General features: G+C 46.0%; 1 long non-coding RNA gene across 1 annotated transcript in view; it reads left to right on the top strand.

Annotated features, from left to right (window-relative positions):
- The window catches only part of LOC129387808 (uncharacterized), a 308,256-nt gene that overhangs the window by 243,793 nt on the left and 58,463 nt on the right, over positions 1–6,000 (top strand). The window contains exon 2 of the long non-coding RNA XR_011892758.1: positions 3,624–4,046. This is a non-coding gene — a long non-coding RNA (uncharacterized lncRNA). The remainder of the gene's footprint in view (positions 1–3,623; positions 4,047–6,000) is intronic.

The raw sequence follows: 6,000 nt of genomic DNA, 5'->3' as shown, positions 1-6,000 counted from the left end.
ATAGATAGATAGATAGATAGATAGATAGATAGATAGATAGATAGATAGATAGATAGATAGATAGATAGATAGATAGATAGATAGATAGATAGATAGATAGATAGATAGATAGATAGATAGATAGATAGATAGATAAATAGATAGATAGATATAGATATAGATAGATATAGATATAGATAGATAGATAGATAGATAGATAGATAGATAGATAGATAGATAGATAGATAGATAGATAGATAGATAGATAGATAGATAGATAGATAGATAGATAGATAGATAGATAGATAGATAGATAGATAGATAGATAAACGGCGCCCGATGGTTCTTTGCGCAGCCTCGGCGCGTCTTTCTCAGCCGTTTGTGAACTGCGCGCCAGGTGTCGATTATCGCTTCCCTTTCAAGTGCGGCAAAGTATACATGGGGCAGACAGGCAGATGCATCAATGACAGGCTAAGAGAACATAAACACACAAACAAAGATTGAATTGTTATCGAGATGGACATGTCTCCGTGTATTGTGATGATTGCGGCTCTAAATTAATGTTTATTGATTGTATGGCTGCGTTTAGAAAGGCTGATAAAGATACAAGGGAGATTGTAGAAGCAAGCTTGACTGAAAAAGAAGGTGCAAACTGCGTCAGCGCCACGTCGATCTCTCTGAGCAGAAAGCAAATGACCTAGCTGGAAAATGCTGGGTTGCGCGTGCAATGATTTTCACTCGTGTGAGCCTGTAAAAATACCATGCTTTTCTGAAATAAAATTCAGTTGATAGTTAGCGCACGTCCTGTCGTTTTTCATGTCCCTGTCAATCCAGCGCTATGACTTCAAGTGATGCAGCGAACCAACTAGACCAAAAATCTGCACTAAGTTCATAAGCATGAACAACTTAGGGGTGTGAAGTTGACAAGTGACCGAAATGAAAATTACGAGCCGTGGTTCACGGACAATAAATTTCATAAATCACTGCAGCAGTAGCTGTATGAAACAGACCTCCGCGCTTACATTTCATTCCGACATCATGCGGCGTGGAAACCCAGGCGCAAAGAAGAAAGTAAGAATTAATTTGGTGCTTTTCTAAAGAGTTTTTCCAATCAATGAGTGGCGCGGTAGAGTCCGCCTTGTGTTTGCTTGCCACTGGTTCCAGCTGGTTCTTTCGTTTTCTCATCACATTGCACAAATTCCATACGCCCCCACTCCACAAAAACTTCTCGGTTATCAAAAATTTGTGAAGCCGTTGAGAAGCGTTGCCGGCCCGCGCATTACTACAGCTGGCGCTTCCCACGCCCATCGTCCACCGCTTGTCAAACTTTGTTGCGATAGGTGTGCTCACGGCCGCGCGGGCTATTTCGTCCAACCACCGCACGTCATTCGTTAGCCGAGCTTAAACCCTACAATCAGCGCTCCTCCACGCACTTTCGTACCTTGTTTTCCCCTTCAGGTTTTAAGGAAGTAAAAAAATAATATATTTATTTTACTACATTTTGAATTGTGTTTTGGCAATGCGTACTAAATAGAAAAATCGATTTTTTATTAACTTGCACTTTCACGTCCCTTATTCCGGATAATTAGAGTACTCGACAAAGTCAAAGCAAAAATTTGGAGGAGTTTCGCTCTTCGAAGCAGTAATAGCGAAGTCTAACGCAACTTCGAAGACCACTAGCTTATAATTTTTCTCTTTGTCTTTTTGTTGTCGTTGTGGTTGTTACCCGCCGAGGTAGGCTAGTGGTTATCGTGTTCGGGTGGTAAACTCGAGGCCAAGGGTTCGTTTCCAGCCGCCGCAGCCGAATTTAAATGGGGCGCAATGCAAAAACCCTCGTGTATTTATATATATGCGCGTAAAGAGCCCCAGGTGGTCAAAATTAATTCGGAATCCCCCAATGACGGTGTGCCTCAATCAAATAGTGGTGTCGACACGTAAAGCCTCACAACATTTTTGTTGTTGTTTTGTTTAATCCTGAAAGCTGCTATACAAACGGTGCTGATAATAATGCGGCCTTAAATCATTATGGAGAGTACCATGGCAGATTTACATTCTAATTATTTCATTCAAGGGGCCACGCCATGCACCTCGCCTAGCCTCGGGCATTTTTGTGATCACCGGTTTTGATTAGACCCGGACCGCACACGAAGCTTCAGAACAAACAAATGTTTACTCTCTCCCCTTTTCCCTTTCGGTATTCTTCGTGGTTTCTTTGTTGTTCCTTTTTTTTCTGAAACTAATGTTCCGCTTGCCTCAATGGGAGATATTTTAATTACTTTTGTTACGAAAACAGGTGCCTGCGTATCAGATTTGTTAGACACGTGGCATTACCGAGTGTTTTGACACATGACCTAGAAGGGTGTAATACTATAAGAACTAGTTTCCTAAACTGTGTGGTATATTGGTCAATAAGTTAAAATCTCGACTAGCAGGACTCGGATCGGAATATCGTGGACGTGTACACATCTTTTTCACTTGTTCGACTTATAAATGGCCTTATGAGGATCCTTTTCGCATCGACGTAAACTGTATAACTTGTTTTCTATAGACATGCCTGTAAAACAGCGGGGCTCTATTTCAACACCCACAATGAAAATGCTTCAGACGATGCCCGTACTTTTGCGTCGCGGTTCCTCCGGTAACAGACGTAGGTGCTAGATGTTCTGCTGACGCAATCTGTTGAATGCTTGGTCTCAGAACATCCGCTTTCGAATACGGATAGCGCACCTTGTTTATTTATTATACACTGAAAGAAACGCTTATTGTTGCCGTTGTTCAGTTCCTATGTGTTTAGCATTGCCTGAACACGTAGGAAATGTTTGCTCGAAGCTGACTCCTCTGCATATATAGCCCTATTGTGGAGAAGCCAGATAGTGCAAGCTCTTTCAAAAGAGACGGCGTTGGCCACGCAAATCGCGGACGCCGTAGTAGACGCCCTTGGCGGACGCCGTAGGGAGGCGTTGCCGGCACTCATTTGTCTTGTCTGCGGTTCAGCACTACTTTACTGGCCTTCCCCCAGCTCCATTTGTCTCTGATGTTCGCGATACCAGAGCCATGCATAATTTTAGTTTTTTCCGTCGGTAACATTTTCTTTTTTAACACTCCGCTGCTTATCTTACATACGAAATACGGGACCTTGCCTATTCCACTTGCACACGTTAACCCTTCAACTCAAGTTGTTTTGCAAGAACAGTGCTCGAAATTGTTTAAAAATTTATTAATTCCAGCAAATTCATTCCAGTAACTGCACATCAGAGCCGGATTCGAAAAATGTAATAAATGTGCGGTTAATCTCTTATATTCTTATATTACCCAGAAATATTCAAGAAAATCGTTGACTGCGAAAGACGAGAAATTGCTATAGGATACCGGCTACCGAAACAAACGTCCTCTTCAATCAATCGTTTTGTTTGTGCTGCCGCCTTTATATTATCGCTCTTAGCCCTACACTTATTCCTTTTTGAAACTGCGTCACGCGGAAATTCTCACGCAGTTTCAAAAGAGGCTTCTGTGTGTGTGGCGAAATGTAAGTTTTGAAAAATGTAGTTCATTGCTTTTTCACGGCACATTACTCCTTTTGTTGTGTGATGTACTTATGTTCTTTTTTTCTGAACGTATTTCTCAAAAGACGTGCATGGTTGCAGGATAGGCCTCCTTGCAAATCCAACGAGCATGCTCACGACGCCCATGGCCATCAACCTTATGAGCACCGTAACGCTGCATGCGCTGACAGGCAAACCGTCGGAGCGAATTGACGCCACCCTCACGCACCTGAAAGTTCGGTCCTCGTCGGCAGTTGGCGACCTGCGAGCCTACCGTTATGAGGTGTCCAACTACGGGAGTTCTCTTCTCCGCCCTCGTCTACACGCTGGGCCTCGCCGTTCTCGTGGCGTTTCCGGCCGACGAGTGGCTGGGTGGCGCCCGCGACGTGCAGCTCATGACTGGCATGTCGGGCGCCTTTTTCATCTTCGCGCACCTCGTCTTCGACATGTTGCACTGCGTCGTATATGTGGCCCTATTTGGGGCCGTCCACTTCAGCCTCTCCAACTGCACAGTCGCCACGGCCGGTGAGTGCTCCGTCGATAGCGCATAGTCCTGCTCTATTTGAGATGATCAAGTTGCCGTCCAGCGGCCACGTCATAGAAAAAAAAGTTAGTGCTTCGCATTTCGTGTTTGTCCTTTGATCGCTTCGGGGCGGGAGGGGGGGGTGGGGAAAACAAGAAGCAGTCGGACCTTCGAGGCCAAGTTAGTGAGCGCGAGCAGAGAACATGCAAGTTCCAATTTTTTTTCTACTGTACAGATGTTCTTGGCAGAAATTACCCGAGTGTAAGTTTTGCAGAATGGGTATCCACATACTTGTACCATATCACATATATCCAATGATCTCATGAGAGATAACATATAATGATAGGAATTTACTGGATAGTTGTCGCATGTATCAGGTCACTTTTTTATAATGCATTTCGATCGCAAATTTACACTCTACCGATTCTTTAACAATACCATGCGAGCGTCGACTGGCCGGCCGGTCAGCGCCTTTGAACAGCGCGAAACGACAGGATCAGCAAGAGCAGTGTATGCACACCAAGTTCATTGGAAGCGCAAGTTTCGTCGGTCTGGCTCTTTCCACCAGCAAGACACAACCACTGGCACGATTAACGCGGTGCAAGCTCCCCGACTTATCGGAGATAACGGCTTCCAGTGAACTAGGTGCGCATACGCTACTCATGCTGATCCCATCGCTTCGCGCGGTTAGGAGGCGCTGACTCGCCGGCCAGTCGCCGCTCGCGCAGTAATGTTAAAGGATCGGTCGAGTGCACGTAATTAAATGTACAGGGGAGAAAAAGAAAGAATGATTTCGCAGTGCTATGAACGACGGTGACATAGGCCGTGAAAGAAGCATGAAAAAGAAAATTTGCAATTCCGCCCGAAAGGCGAAGCACCGCTCGCGATTGCAAATTAGTAGATGGCTGTACGAAGTACGGATAGTAGTTTCATCGACCGTATCAGCTAAACATTCTCTTACTAACTAAATTAACAATGATAGAATGTGTAAGCGCAACTCAACGAGGACGTATAGAACGAAACAGACACACAGACACAGGGCTGTCCTTGCGTGTCTGCTTCTTTCTACATTCTTGTTCTGTCGCGCTTACCCATTCTATCATGGATTTAAACCAACTAGCCCGTCAACGTGTTTTAACTGAATTAACCAGCATGGTGTCACGTGCGCAGAGGTAAACATGAGCACATCTCGGTCGATGACAGCGGAAACTGTCTGTGAGAACGCTGGAGTTAGGAATCGCGGAAAAAGCAAGCGAGTTGACCTTTATTCATGTCTCGTTTCTGCTCGAACGAAACCTCGAAAGCACAGCGCATACGAATCTACCGGCACTACGCGCACTCTGCAAACATTGCCGATTTCTTTGAAGAAGAGGCTCGCGCGGGCGCGCACTTTAGCCACGTCGCAGATTGATTTCAAGACACGAGTGCCGGCACCGCGTCCCTACAGCGTCCGCCAAAGCGTCTACTGTGGCGTCCGTGATTCGCGTGGCCAACGCCGTAGTTGACAACGGAGTTGTCCCCACTTTGTACGGAGCGGCGAGGAGGCCATCGAGGCATCGTAGCAGCCGCCGGAGAAGAACGCCCCTCCTCCCTCGCCTGAGCCCCCTGCCTCACGCGCCACAAGAGAGGGCATGCATCTGGGCCGTGTTCCTCGCTCGCGCACGCGAGATTGAACCGCGTTCGCCTGCTCACCTTTACACATTTTCACTCATACGGAACCTCACGGCGACGGCAGAAATGCGCCTGGGCTGTCCATATAATTGCTGTAGCAGTAAAATTCCGTCTCCATTCCATTCTGTGAAAGTGGATGTACAGCGGAACTGTTGCCGACATTACACACCACCACCACAAGCGACGTACCCCAAGCCCACTCACACGTGTCTGGAAGTCGTCTAAGCTCTCCGTTAAACGCAAGTGCATTGCTAAACTAAAGGAGTGTTTGAAAGTAAAATGCAA

Source organism: Dermacentor andersoni, chromosome 2 (assembly GCF_023375885.2).
Source record: "Dermacentor andersoni chromosome 2, qqDerAnde1_hic_scaffold, whole genome shotgun sequence".
NCBI lineage: Eukaryota > Metazoa > Arthropoda > Arachnida > Ixodida > Ixodidae > Dermacentor > Dermacentor andersoni.
The sequence above is the reverse complement of the archived record's forward strand: the minus strand, read 5'-3'. Positions and strand labels throughout refer to the sequence as shown.